Below are 16,111 nucleotides of genomic sequence, written 5' to 3'. Positions count from 1 at the left end.
TTCAGAAATCCATGTTGACTACTCCCAGTCACTGACTTGTCCTTTATATGTTTGGAAATGGATTACAGGAGGATTTGTTCTATCATTTTCCCAGGGACTGGGTTGAGGCTGACTTGGCTTATAGTTCCCCTACTTCACGTTATTCTTAAAGACAACAGTGATAATTGCTTTCTTCCAATCCTAAGGAGTCTCCCACAATACACATAATTTTCCAAAGCCATCAGGAGCAGCCTTACAATGGCAGCCACCAGCTCCTCCTCATCCACAGGTAGAGCTTGCCAGGGCCCATGGACATGGCTACATTTAGTTTGTTTAAATGTTCCCTAAACTGGTCCTTCTCTGCCAAGGGAATTTCTCCCTTGCTCCCACCTTTTCCACCAGTTTCAGGGACCTGGGATTCCTGAAGGTATATCTTATCAGTAAAGACCAGGAAAAGGGATTTGAGTACATTGATCTTTTTGCATGTCCTTTGTCACCAGGTCTCCTGCCCCATTCCGCAGTGGGCCCACATTTTCCCTGGTCATACCAGGTAGTACCTGTGGAGGCCTTTCTTCATCACTCTCCAAGTAGGCTCTAGCTTTCTTAACCCTGGTCCTGCACGCTCAGACAGTATCTCCGTATTCCTCCTAGATCATCTGTCCCTGCTTTTACTTCTTTAATTACAAAGTTTAAACTTCAATCTTCTTTAAAAAAATGCTAGAAAATTTTATAGAGAGGGAAGAATGAGCCTGACAAGCTTATGGTAGTTCACACTGCTGAAGAGGCACATGGACCACATTTCCTAAGTGTCGATGGCTCCTGTTATGTACCATGTTGTCCAGCTGAGGAGTGATGAAGATATAAAAAACTGAGGCCTGATTTTAGCCCAGAGACATCATTCTGTATGTAGGATTGAAGACTGCCAACACTCCAAGGCTTCATTAAAACAATGGCCTGAGCTGAAAGAATACATGTGTGATATGTCAAAGATCACGAAACCTTGAAATCTTCTACAAGAATATTGGTTGGGTAATAAGGAATATTCCTGAAAGGTTTGACATTAAAAGTGACACCCATTATTGTGACTTTAGTTCATGAATATGGCAAGCATTGTTCATAACACCTATTATTAGGCATATAAATTAATCAACAAGAAAATGGAACTTTTTTTTCTTTCTTGGAAGTAGGAAATTCTGTAGGGGAATACTGAATATTGGTTTGTTCTCCTTGAAGATGCTGGATAAAGAAAGGATATAAAGAGGATAAATTAAGAATTTTTGTTTCACTTAAATGTCTTTTTTTTTTTTTTTAATCCTTATTCTAGTGCATGTCAAGGTCAATTATTTTTTGGAAATATTCAACAGGAGATACAGAGTGCTTAACACACACTGGAATAGCTGAAGCACAAACCTAGAAGGGTGCAGACACCACTTAAATCCCTTTCTCAGAGTTTGGGACCAGGACTTGAGCCAAGTGTTTGAACGTCCTGCTGAGCAGCTGCACCAAGTGGCACTTCTCTGGGTGTAGTCTCCTTTCCCTTTGGAGGGAAGCTTGGTCTGGAGCTTTTGAACAGGAGTTCTGCTGGAAAGGATTTAGTTGTATTAAAATCTTTCTTGTTTCAGCAAATAAATAGGTATTTTCCAATTTAAAACGTGCTGTGGACTAAAGTTCCTGCCTTGCTCCAATGCTGGGTGTCTTCAGAGACTGAAGGTATTTAGGAAGGTGGAAGATGCTTCACACAGGGGGAGAGGGCCTGTCATCTCATGGGACTACACAGCAAACACAGAAGATGCAACAACAGAAATGAGCTCATGACAGGTCTTTTTTGTAGCCATCCAGAACTTCCTGGAATTCATTTGTTGGTGAATGCAGCAGTTTGGTTTGGGTAAGACTGTTAGTCTTTGGTTGTTGTCCCGTCCTGAACCCTTGGGAAAACTAAGAAGAGGAATATGGGAGTCTGGCATGGTAAAACTTCTCCAGAAGAACAATTACCTATCCAAAGGATTAAGTGAAATTTTGCTTTTCTGCAGAAGTCCAGGTCTGGACATGTTCATGCTGATGGAATAGCAAATTCCTGTTTTGCAATTACATCCAGAAAGAGAAATATTTTCCATTTGCTGCCTCTCATCCCAGTTGCCCAGCCTTGGATAAGGGTCTTATTCAGTTCAGCCTGAGAGATGGAAGGTTGGGGGAATATTAGGAGTTTCATGGATGAAAAGAAAAAGACGGGAGCATGATGAAAAAGGGGGAAAGGAGGGGAGGAGGAGGTAAAAGTTCTGGCACAAATATATATGTATTCAAACTGTTGCAAAACTAGACCTTGTAGGAATAAAAACCTTGTGTGATGGAAATACAGATTCTGGTATGATTATTTCTTCTTCCTGTGAAGCTAGGAGGTTAAAACAGGGAAATGGTAAGTGGAGAAGAATTATAAGCAGAAAATGGAGAGGCTCTCCAGGCACTGGTACATACATACACACTGGGCAGCTGGCCTGGGCCCATGGCTGCACCAGAATCCTGGCCAATTTTCCCTTTTTTTTTTTTTTTTTTTTCCTTCTTGCAAGAAAAAGCACGAGGTTAAGCTGACTGGAGAAAACAAAACTACCACAGCCTTTTGTGGGCAGTAAAGCTGAGTACAGATTGTCATTGTCAGGCTGTGTAACACAGTCCACTTCTGTTGTTTACTTGCAGCAGCGGGTGGAAGGAACTGCTCTAAGTTATGTTAGGGTAATGAGGAGCCAGCAGAAGGGCTGTTGTGGGAGGAGGCTCTGCTGTCTTCCTGAACTTTCACTTTTGATTTTAAGCTGAGCTGGAAACATGATTTCATTTTGTTATTTTTTTTTTTTAGTACGTGGACCTGAGGTGAGATCCTCAGCTGGAATAAATCAGCTCCGCTTCCTTGTGGTCGAGGGAGGTAGGAGGATGCATAGTGGTTCAGGATACAACCTACCTTGTTTAGAGACTGGTAAAATTCAGACCACCACATTCATGTGCTCAGTCATGAAGTACGTGAACATTTTTCAAAAGCACAACTTCCCAATGACCCCGAGTGCCTTCAAATAAAGAAGTGCTATTGGACCTCAGTAGTGTGAAAGGAGTAGTTGAAATCCCTGTCTTGCCCAGCTGTTAAACCTGTGTTTGATTTCTGAAAAACCTATAGAGAAAAAGGGTTAAAGGAGACCATACAAGAAGTAGAAGAAATAAATTGAATGCACATGTGCAATCATTATTCATACTAACGTTCCCTGTATTACTTCATAACACAGCTGTATACACAAAAAAACCAGTCCAGTTTGGTTTCTTCCTATTTGAATCTTATTAATTTCTGTTTAATGGAACACAAATGTTTTTGCTCTTCATTTTGACGAATGCAGCCTCATAGTATATTTGTTAAGCATTAGCTAGCACGGTTGTGACCATCTAATACAAATGTCTCTGGGCCTTTCATGGCTCCTGACAGGACATCTTTTGAGCATGACAGTTGCTATGGGGACGGGTGCAATGCCTATTTGGAAGGAAAACTGGGAGCAATGCTCATTACGTCAAAAACTACATCGTGGAGGGAGGAGAGGAGAATGTTTGCTTCTTGTGCTGACACTTAGCTGCTTGTTTTACCCGCCACCCACACACTTCCATCAAACAATATCTCTTTCAAATACAGAAGTCAAAGTTTGCATCTCCTATCATTCCATTTGGAATAGGCAAGGATTGTGTGAAATGAATATCATCACGTACAAGGCCAGGGTGCTGCCTGGCTGGCTCTATCTGTCACTTCATAACACAGCAACAGTGAGCCCTCTCAGTTTTCCCCCTCCTCCAGCCCTCGGCCAAATGCTTTAAAGAGCTTCTTGGGGCACAGCGGGGACACCAGGGTGGTGTGGGGAGGAGTCAGCTGGGGAAGTGTAACCAGTTAGCTGAAACCCAGCAGATTTATTGTGGGTTTATACTGGTGAGAGAAGGATCATTGTCTGTGTGTATCACAATTTCCATAGATAGGGAAGGTGGCAATAAAAAACACAAAGACCTTCGTATCCTCCCCAAGCCCCCAGAACACTGTGAGAAGTCAAGGGGAAAAAAACCCCTTCCTGTACAAAGTGAGTCCAAGCTTGCTCTTGCCATATATTCTTTAAGTCTACACATTTCTTTCATTAGAAATTAGCCATCGCTATATTTTTCACTGAGTTGTTCTGCTGCCTTAGGCTTTCAAAAAAACCATAAGCCCACACTGAAAAAAAAAAACCAAGCCCCACAAAAACTGGATAGCAGCCTGACAGTTGAAGGGAGAGATGAGGCAGACCATGATGTCCAGAGTTGAGCAGGGGGTGTTTTCAAAGTGCTCAAATATCTGGCTTTTGAGTGCTAAGAAAATCTCCTTGGTGAAATAGAGGAGGTGGCTGCAACAGCTTACTACTACCTGTGATGGCTGCACTGAATTGTCAGGATGGGATGGATGCTTGGTCCCTGAGATACCTGCATCCTGAAGGATTGCCCTTACAGTCCTGCTTTGCTTTCTGTGTTTTACAGGGATGAGGTGTCCATGGCAGTACCCAGGGGTCTGCATTTCCCCTGACATACAAGTGATCCAGAACCTGTTTAGTGCATGTGCTAGACTTCCTGGAGATACAATAACTTCCCCAGCATCTGGATGAATACAAATTATCCCACATATGGAACAGGGACAGGATGGTGGAGCTGGTCTCTACTTTGAAGAAGCAGAGTGTGTGTGTGTGTGTGTGTGTGTGTGTGTGTGTGTACGTGACTGTGGGATTTTCACCTGCTGTCAGAACACTTTTCCATTCTCTTCACTGTAAGATTGTAAATGTGAAATGTGGTGCAAAGAAAGAAGCAGCTTTGATACACTCACTTACACGTTTCCTTGCCATGATCAGTCTGTACAAGTTCTCACTGGGGACTCTACACCAGAGAGGCTCCTCAACTGGCTCCCTGACTGCAGGCAGCAATTAATTTCTGAGGTCTATTTAAATGAAAAAACTCTCAAACCACCAAAAACTAAAAAACAACCAAATCTCAACCCTCCCCTCCTAGAAATAAATGCCATTATGTACAGCTGTAACAATTCTCCCTTCCCCCCATTCCCTTGCCCCGTTGAGTCATGCATTGACAGCTGCCTTTAAACTTGAACTTTCTCTAATCCTGCACAGACTGCTACCACTAATATTATCATCTTGCAACAGCAGCACAGCAGAAGACGTTTCCAGGTCTGAATGCCAGAGCTGCAGTAGGATCTCCTGCATTTCCCATGGAGTCACTACCCCCTGAAGTCATCTTGCCCATCACTTTGGTCACCAGTATTGGAAGGCTCATTTAGCCCAATTAGAAGATTTATTCTGTGCATTAGGGCAACATTTGTGAAAGTCCAGCTTCTTTTAGGGTTCCTGCACAGCCAGGTGCTACCTTCTAGATTAAGACATGACAAAATTTTTCAAGTAGATAATTTTGCCTGTCTAAATACTGATGTGTTTACTGTCTGCTGCATCAAAATATGCAATCAATTCAATATTTATGCTTACAGAATAATCATATCAATACATATTTTCTTTCTAAAACAGTTTTCCTCTCAGTAGATAGAGCTAGAAAGGATTCTAACACATGGAAAAACTAGCATTGCAGCAGGTTTCAGAGTCAGCCTGTGGTATGTGTTTGCCTATGGCAAACAGGAGGCAATTTGAATTAATTTAGCCATCCCTTCCTAGTCACATCTTCCATCACCATAATTTTCCTGGCTATCTGATAATTTTGTTTTACTGGACCTTATGTCCAATTCTTTCTCCAGATTTATGCATGCAATGACATGCATATGTCTCCTAAGTTTTGTGGGAGTTAATGAGTATGTCTCTGAAGGAAGAGCTCTAGATCAAAGGTCTATATGTTTGAAAAAAATTTGTATGGAAAGTACTCTGGAGATGAGCATTCTCTAAGAGACCAGTGTGAATTTTTGTACTGTGTGAAGGGCTAATTTTCAAAAAAATCAAAACTTAGTTGAAAAATGGATTTTCATCAAATCTGATAGAAGTTACTGCTTTATCACTTTCACAATGAAAATAATATTTTCAGAGTTTCCAGAATTTCTTTATCCAGTTATGAAGGAATTTAGTGTTTACTTTTTAATTTTTTTTTTGTTTTTACACAATGTCCTAGCATTTATGCCATCTTCAAAATCAAAGCAGGAGACATTTTGAAAAGAAGATAAAACTTTTCAACTTGCTAAATGACACCTCTCTTCCCCCTGTGATTCTTAAAGATAAATTAAATAATAGAATATTTTAATGAAATAGTTGTATGATATCAGTAATTACACATTGTGTAAAACTGTAAATAATTAGTGTAAAAATTAAAACCACATTACATTAATTAAAAGAAACAAAATTAAAGAAAAAGAAATTCTGAAATGAACTCTTTCAAATCATCAGATGTTTCCAGTTTCCACTTCATGGAAAATTTCAGCTGTATTTAGTTATGTTTTAAGTCTCTGACAGTCTCAATGGATGTTCAAAATCTCAGAGCAGGAAAATATATGTCATTTTAAAACACTACTATTACAATTCAGCCTGCTCTCTTACAGTGACTCTGTTAAGCAGGGAATAAACACCAGCATAAGTGTTTACTAGGAAGAAACTCTGCTTACCAAACACTTGAAATAACTGCTTTTTGTTCTATGGCAACCAGGTTTTGAAAGAAAGATTTTTCCTTCTTCCCTGCTACAAACCTCCCACACACTTCTGCTTTCTCTCCCTTGCAGTGCTTCACAGAGCTGCCCTTTGCAGGCAGGACTCAAAATCAGCCCTGGCACAAAGAGGCACTGATACCCAGGCTGACCTACAGCTGTCTTTAACCGTATGTCTGCCTTTCTGCCCAGGATCCAGTCTTCCAGGGAGCTGCTGTGTCCAGCGCCCCTAACTGAAGGAGAGTGGAAGATACAGTGGTGGGCTTCACTTCACCTGACAAAATGTGCTTGTGGAGGAGACTCTCATCCAAGTGAGCCACCATCAACTCCTGTTAGAGTCACAGGACACATGCAGGCTGTCCCATGACAGACTTCTGCTTCCCGAGGAGGAGAGCTGGGCAACAGTGTGACTTCTCTCCCATGACTATGGTGGGCAGTCTGCACAACTACACAAATGCCAAAGTCTGCCCATGCTCAGGTCCGTCACACCTGCCATGCTTAGCAGTAACTTGATTTAACAGAGGGGATGAGTGACCAACTCACCTGGCCTTTAATGGAAAATGAAAACTATGTCCCCAGTGAAAAACTATCCTTAGACTTTACACAGTCTTTAATGGTGCCATGCTATGAGGTGCTCACTCAAACATCCTCTCTTCTGGGCTGTACTGTATTTTACATATCCAGAGGATGTTCTGAGTGCAGCATTTCCCTTGGCACTGTGATGACACTGTACAGCCTCATCATGGTACTCTGAGGACAAATTGCTGCTCATGGAAAACAGCACATTAGAATGAAAATAATTATTTGTAAGGAGTTAGATTTCCTTTTTCATTGCAGACAGTCAGGGAGTTCTTCCAGTCCTTGGAGCCAGGCGGTGGGACAGAAAAGCCCACTGCAGGTTTTGATCTCTCAAGAACTAACAGTAATTTAGGGAAAGGTAAGAGAGATTCAAATCTAAGAAATATTAGAAAAAAACAAATGTTTGCTTTCTCTGAGTCTCCTGGGTCTTGATGAAGGCAGCAGCCCCCTAAAAAACTAGTCAGCTGAAAGGTTTGCTATATAAGTGCAGGGTTTACCTTTAGACTTTCTATCCTTGATGATGCAGGAATAGCTTGGGTTACAAAGAACATGAATGTCTGGTACAGCTCAAGTGCATTTGTGCCAGAAATCCTACAGTGTGCTCCTGCTGCTATCGCCCCTTTCTTTGTCATGCTCATTTAAAATAAAATCACTAGCTGGTAACTAACACACATACATCCCCACCTCCTTCCACCCCCACCCCATCCCTCCAAAAAAAGCAGTTCTACTCTGATATACTTGCTGGATCTGCATCACTGGTACATGAAAAAGACCATTGTTTTAGCTGGGAAGATTGCCATCAGAGACTGAAAGCTAGGGTTGCATTCAGACAACATAGCACAGGTTGTCCAGCTAACCGCAAGATATCATTATCCAGATATCCTTGAGGAAACGACTAGGAGAAGACGTGTCGAGGATAACACATCTGTGAAGTTTCCCTTTCCTGTGTCAAATAGCTGAATAACTTAAGCAGGACAGTGCTCCTGACATGCCCTGGACTACCCACTTTCCCTTCTCCTTCTGTAGCCCTCTCTTCCAATACCAGCAACGTTAGGTGTAACTAGCTTTCTTTTCCACAACAGAAGCCTAGATTTATGCAACTTTGTGTATTCTGCTACTTCAGTCTGTGTTCTGGTTCACATGCCATTTATACCAGCACTGGCATTCCCAGTTAAAGCTGTTCAATCCCTTAATGCATTTCAAGCTGGAGGCTGGTGTCCCAGTTACCTGCTACTGAGATAATTCAGTGTCAATCAGCTCCTCTGTCCCTTCTAGCAAATGGAAGTACAAAATCAAACAAGAATAACAATGTTATCCTATTTCTTCTTTTACACTATCCAGGTCCTTGCTTTTTTGAGGTGCTCTTTTCTATCCCCCTCCTCCTTCCCACATGTCCTTCATGAATCCAGAGCCCTCTCTATTGCCCAAAGTGAGGTTCCCATGCATTTACTTGCAGTCACACAGGGATTCAATTTAGTCCTCTGACTAACATCCAAATTCAGGCCCTAAGTGCTGAAACCTCTCAAAACAGCAGAAGACAGTTCCTGCCTCGTGTCTCCTCAGGGCTGCATCCTCGTCTTTGCAACTCCAATAGTACAGGAAACCTCACATCGTATCTTCACACAGTTTCACAGGGTTCATGCTTTTCATTCTTAACAAGGACAATGTGTGTTGCCTCACTCAACATGCACACTCTTCTTAGGCTTTCTCCTGCCATCTATTGTGAGCTGAATGTTTCAGGATTCCTCCATAAATAAAATGGCAAGGAATTGCTGCCTTCCTGACAAAGAAGGAAGAAAGTAAATAAATTTTTGTATAATTTCTCCTCCTAAGATTGATGCCATGTTTCAGGAGAAAACAATTAGGACAAAAAGCAGAGTTTAGTCCCCACCTTAGCCCCGCAGGATGAATTTCCTTTGCATTTGTTCTAGTCAGGCACATACATAGTTCTTGCAGGTTTTATTGATTTTACATCCTTGCTCATGCTCCTCAATTCATGTGGGCCAAGAACCCCCACTAAAGATACAGATACTAGCAATAATCTCAAGTTTGATTTTCTCCATGTTCTATATTAAACAAGTACTCTGCATGGGAAAACATTTCTATATTGAGCTCTTATTTCTTCATTCTCTGAAAAGGAATGTTCTATAGTTCCTGAAGAATCTTAGGCCATATGGTCCCACCTACATGATCTTCCTTCCAGTTTTCACAGTATATTTTGCGCTATTTAGCCACTTTTTTTTTTGTTTGTTTTGCTGTTGTTATACCCACAGTGATCCAACAGTAGCTAGTTCCCTGCTGTTCAACTGTAGAATTGTGACACTAACCATTCTGTGCCTGTATGTGACTGAGTCTAGTAGAGGGATGGTCCTTCTTCAGCAAATTGTTCCTCCCAGTTACATCCTCCGTCTCATCTCCCATTATTAGCAGTGTTAACGCCGTTGTTGTAACAACAGCCAGAGGCTTTGGCCTCCACTAAATAAAGCACTGAAACACATTATTTTTTTCTTTTTCAAAATCTGCTAAGGTCATAGCAAGATCTGCTTTACTTTCTCATCTGCTTCCCCCCTTTATTAAATGAAAATATGTTTTTATGTTGTTAAGTGGAAAAGACAAGTTTGCAAAATTCAGAGAGTGCCAAATACCCTGTGCAGAATTAATTTGCCTGTCCCTGCTCTCATCTGCCAGTGCCCACAATAGCTCCCTGTTTTTTTTCCATCATAGTCAGAGAAGGCAGAAATTAAGAAAAAAAAGCACAGAGCAATGACAGGAAAATAGGAAAATCGAATTTAAAACATCACAAATGTGGAAAAATAATACAAGTCATCATCAACCACTAGACAAAAAAGTCAATGTACTACAACTCTATTATCCAGCTGAGGGTCATGTCCGGAAATGTTTATGGAACATTCTGTAAATTTTCTGAGCTATTAGAAACTTAAATTAATTAGTCTTAAGGCATGATTAAAGAAAAGATTAAACACTTACAGTAGCATGTTTTATAGAATACCTGCTGTGTGAGGATCACTTCATGATATGTAAGGTCCAATGTCATGGCTCCTCTGAAGCAAACATTATTCCTGTTGTTTGGAAAGTGTGCAGAAAGTCAGGCAATTCTAAAATAACTTTTATACTGAAGTTATACCATAATTGTAAATAGAAATACATTTAATTAAAAGGATATAAAGGATTTTCTAGTTTCCTGTGTTACTCCTTACTTTCTGTTCTCTTATTTTGTTTTTACATGTTATAGATACAAATTAAAAAATATGTAAAAAGTAACACAGAATCTGTGAATCTGTCACTTAATCCACAGCATATAAATTCACCATCTTCGGTTACACACTAAAGGGGTTGACTGTGAAGTTATCTCTTATTTGTTTCCTTATTTTAGGTAATCATCTACTGGGTTCTAGATTTATGGGGAAAAAAAAAATCAACCAACCAACCAACCAACCAAACACCCTTCACCCCCTCACCCCCCCAAAAAAGCTTCATTCCTTTGACTTTTTAAAGAATAGAGTCTTTCACAAAAAATGATCATCAGGTTTTTGTAAGACAATTTCCACAGTGAAAAAGAGCATTTTCAAAAGTGGAAAAGATCATTAGCATGACAACGATGAAGAAATTCATCAAAATTTGGTCGGAGAAGTAATAGAGGACTCCTTGGCCCTGATTGCTGTAATGTTGGGTGATTTTTTTTTTTTTAATATAGGCAAATACTAGGCTAAGTTGGGCCACTCAAATAATACGTTCACTCCTAAAAATACTTGTAGTAAAATCCAGCTTTGCACATCTGAGCATCCTCCACCAAGTCCAGAGGGAATATTCCCACGTGTAAAATTTACTCAGATTTGTAGCATCAGGACTTACATTAGGAAACAGTGCTGCAGGCCTGCTTGGGGAAACAAAATAGAACAGCTGCACCTAATATGTGTCATTATTATTACTGGTTTAATCTGTCCCCTGTGTAAATAAAATTATGCTAAAATGGTATTTGCCTAAACTGAACTTGAGAAACAATTAACAAATGCAGCTCCAAAGCATAACGGAAGCTGGAGGATCCTCTGGCACTGCTGACACATGTGACTGCATGCAGAGGCAACCCGTGGAGATGTACAAAGCCAGGGGCTCTCCTGGGCCCTGAGGCAAGGGGTGTCCACCTGACCGTAGAGCTATGTCTCCTCCTTCGTCTCTGGCTATGCAGTGGGGCAGGTTCTTTCTTACACAAGGATGGGCTTTTTCAGTGATGAGCTCCTCTCTGTGTGTTCTCTCAGAGCCCAGGAGCCTGGCACTGAGCACATGCGTTTTCTTTTAGACATCCTTCTCCCTAAGGACATAGGATTGCAGGATATTTCCAGGAGATCTATGTGGATCAGTAGTCACTCAAATCATGGTCCACATGGAGCTGGAGGAAATATGGAAAAATTGCAGGCTTCACAGGCCGAGTGCAAGAAAAGACAGGTTGTAAAAAGGAAACTTTGAGAGCTATTCCCCAGGAGGCTGCTCTGGTACTGAGCGCAACAGAAGTTTTATGTGAGCACTTAGCACAGCAGCTTTAGCAACCCACAACAATGCAGATAGTATCTTGGATATGCAGGGAACCAAAGGTACTCATGGGCTGAGGATGTGGGCTCTTGAACATCCTGAAAAGAATATATTGGACGTGTGAGCCTGTCAGCATGTCCCATATAGCATCATTTTGTTGTGACTCTCACAGCATTTAAGAGGTTGTAAAGAAGTATCACTGCATGTGGAGAAAGTCTTCTTCTGTGCAGCTGGGATACCAGGAATGCATTCAGGTCTTGTTGGATATATTCTGTGAAACTTCAGTGGTGCTTCAGTTTTAGGTAAAAAAGAGAAAACTGGTCCATGCAAAGTGGAAGAGGCAGAGGGAGAAATTCAAAACTCAGAAAGGATCTCCAGTGGAACAGGATAACAGCTTAATCTCCATTGGAAGAAAGAAAATATGAAATAAATATCATAAGACAGAATATTTTTTTATTTCCAGAAACAGTCAATCAGGTCTTAATTAAATTCTTAATATCAATTTTCAGGAACCATATGTAACTAACTTTAAAAAGTGGAGATGAAAATACAGCCCATTGCTTTTATCAAGAAATTGTTTCAGCAAGGCAGAAAGGAGCAAATGCAAATCAATTCTGGAACTGTTAGAAACAGGGAGCAAAAGTACTGTGGTGGGAGGTGGGAGCTCCTCTACTCCACCCCAGCACTGACCAATGCTGTACATTGGGGGCTGCACAATTCACTCTGCCCAGAGTTCTGCTTGACCATGTGGATAATCAGGTTCTGCTGAAGGAACATCAGTTGTAAGAGATAAGTGTCATTTCCAGCCTTGCTTTTATTGGACTTTGCACATATGGGAATTTGTTATAGTGGGATGAGGAATGTTCTGAGGGGTTTTATGGAGGAAGTCATCCTGGGCATTTCTGACTAAAGTGAGTGGTGTGTTGTCCACAAATGCAGGGATGTTAGTAATCCAGACAACCCCATCTAGTCCCATGTTCTCCAAAATACTTGGGAAAAGATTCAAGTGGGTCTTGAAGGACCCCAAAAGATGGCACTGAACCTCTGGACAGCTCTGTATTTCACCCAGAACCTTGGCTTGGACAGCTTTGGTAGTGTGAGGATATCAGCATGGTGCTGTACCATGGTGCAATGCCTACACTGGCGATGTAAAAATATCCACGTAGGAGAACTGGTGATGAGCATGTCCAGTGTGGTGTCTGGGATGGTCAGCAAAGATTAGATTAATCTTTTCTGGCATCTTCTGCTGGAGTTGTTTGCCAGCACAGCAGCTTTTCTCTGCAGTTGGTGTCAGATCTGTAGAGAGCCTGGGTAAAGGGCTCTCCCTCTTTCCAGCTGCCTTACTGGATGCCTCTGCTAAACTGGACCCCTAAGCAGGGCCCCATTGTCTTGGGGTCTTGGACAACTGCCAAGAGTGCTCACCTCTTAAATCATCTCTGTCTATAACTATTTTCTTCTTCTGCATGCACTATGGTGTGCACTGAAGCACAAGGCCAGTTCCTAAGACCTTGTTTTATAGCAGTAGACCCTGTAATCAAATTCAGCCGCCCTTCTACAGACTCTCAGCTGGTATTGTGCAGTTTGGCTATTTCATCAGCTGCTTTGGTAGGAATGAGGGACATATCAACCCTGGGGCTGCTGGAATAGGCTACCTCTCTAGACAAGGGAGGGCTGCATGATGACAAACTTGTTAAAGGAGTTTTCATGTAACTGTTATGTAAGCATGAGTTGACTATTCTTTCCCATTTGTTAAACTTATGCATGATATTCATCGCTGTCATCTTTATGGCACAGAGCTTCAAGGCTGTGACTGGGAAAATTGTTACACATTGTACATTTGTTTTGTTTTCCAGAGTGATTGGAATGATTTGGTATGTATTTTTAGGCAGATCTCATAGATGTAGACACGTCTGTGCTGTTATTCTACGTCTACTCTGGCCGGTCTAGTCCACCAGCATTTCAATGCCTGCTATTCAATAACACTTATTAGAGTAAAAGGAAAACCTGTGATGGTCTTCCTAAGTACTGTGCCAGGTGAATGGAAAACACAAAAAGTGTCTCAACTGGGTAAAGGATCTTCACACCTTTTGGCAGATATACTACATACACAGAAAATGTAGTGGTATTTTTCCAGCCCTGAGAGTCTCACCCTCTGCATAAACATCAAAGGGAACATACCCGGAATATTCAGCGAGATGAAGAGTGTGAATTCATCACCGATTCCTCCTCAGCATCTGCCTAAACTAAATATAAGCAGATCCAGAGAGATTACCACTTTAGAAGCAGGGAGGATCCTGCCAAAGGTGAGATTTCTATTTCCTGAACACTGCTAAGAGGTGAGTAAGGCAACTCTAGGACTTTGATGATGATTCTGCCTGGCCTTTCAGCTAGTCTTTGACTGGAGTAACCTTAAAAGGCTGCTGACTCCCTCAGTGGTGACATTAGAAGGCATTGGCAGAATGGTACTGACTTTGCTATAGCTGTTCCTGCTTTTTGTACAATTGATGGAGGTGAGCACTCCTAGCACTCAAATATGGTGCCTGCAGGGCATCTGTTTTTCATCAGTCATGTAAAATCTATATATAACTGTCAGCTATTATTAACTATTAGTTATGGTAAAATGTACTTATAAAACAAGCCATACTGCAAACAGCATATTTGTGATGCACAGTACTTTTTCAGTGCAGCTGACAGTCAGGGCCTGGCTGAAGGCCTGAAGTCAGAGCGTGAATAGACCAAACTGAGCTGGGACTGTCTGTAAGGAAAAATTGGTAAAAGGATCAAGGGAACAGCAAATTTTCCTACTGTAGAAAAGGAGAGAGTCTCAGAAAATGACACAGGGAAAAGCCTCCAGGCCATATTGTACTCACCTGGTTTGCACAGAAAGTCCCTGAGTAACACTATTTGTTAGTAGTGTTTATTTATTTATATGGGTCTTCACATATTAGCAATGCTATCCAGAGATGACAGTTCACAATTCTGCATAACAACGGCAGATGTACAACTGTTTAACAAGTATGATGTGGAGAAGGACATGTATTGCTCAGGGAGAATGCTCTGACACGGCTGAGACCATGGCGCAGCCTTCCTACAAACAGGTTTCAACCTCTCGAAAACCTGTGGCTTCCTTTCCACTCGATCACTATCCCTGAGGGGTCCTTGCCTGCAGTTAAAGAGCTGAGCCTTCTGTTTTGTACAGAAACAGGTTGTTTTGCCCTGTCCTAGTTTCAGCCAAGGGGATGAGGGGGTGGAGCCTGGAGTAATGTGGGTGTGTTGAGGTTGTTATTCTATACCACCCATGTCTCTGGTGGGGCGTGGAAGTGATTCTCCAAAAAGAGGGAGGGTGGCATTGAGTGGAGGTAGCACACAGAGGGTCTGCAGCCATTTTGTCCTTGTCTGGGGCAGTAGGTGGTGGAGTGGTGGGGTGGCACTGATGCCGACTGGAGGATTTGTCTGACATTGTTTTTCATTGTCTCAGGCATGGGGAAAAAACACACGTGTGGAAGGGGCAGGGGCCTTTTTGTTCTTTGTCTCATGGCTCTGGCTGCAGTCACGTTGCATGGATGAGCATATTCCATGTAATCGCCCTCTTTTATACACTGTTCTTATCCATATTATTGCTGTTACTGTTCATGTTTTTATCTCATTGCTGTTTCCAGTAAATTTTTATTTTAACCTATAATCTCTGCCTTTTGTCTCTGTCACCTGAGGGGGTGGGAGGAGGGAAGTGGCTGCACGGGGACTGATTTCCAACTGGGTTTAAACAGCCCCCTTAAAAATCTAATATGAAATGCTAATACAAAAACAACAATTTTTCTTGAGCATGAAATAATGTCACGGACCAGCAGAACTGCGTGACCACTCCAAGGCCACATTCTCATAAAGATGCCACAGCAAGCAACTGAACTGCAGCAGAGAGAAAAAGGAAAGTTGGCTGGCTCTGAAATGCAGGGACATCTCCCCTTTCCATGCAGAGATGCAGGAGAGGCACAGAGTCAGGTTTCCCAGGGTGTTTGCAGTCAGATTGTGGAAGTCTCTTGTGGCAGCAGCACAACCCTCCTTCCCTTTCCTCCCTAGGGACCTGTTTCTATTTTGACCTATAATACCAAATTAAAGCAACTTTAATTTCTACCACAATCTGAAAGCATCAATTCCAGTAAGCATTAATCAGACCTAGGCTAATACAAGACTAATGAAGTAGTTAACAGCGGTGGAGCCTGATATTAGCTTGAGTTTTGACAGCCTCAAGAACTTCAAAATTATGAGATCACTCCCCCAAATAAGACAGGATGAAAAGACAGCTATTTTCTTTTGAAACAC

Source organism: Empidonax traillii, unplaced genomic scaffold, assembly GCF_003031625.1.
Source record: "Empidonax traillii isolate 1590-97213 ecotype Southwest subspecies unplaced genomic scaffold, ASM303162v1 scaffold232:size1090087, whole genome shotgun sequence".
Taxonomy (NCBI): domain Eukaryota; kingdom Metazoa; phylum Chordata; class Aves; order Passeriformes; family Tyrannidae; genus Empidonax; species Empidonax traillii.
Note: the sequence above shows the minus strand (reverse complement) of the source record.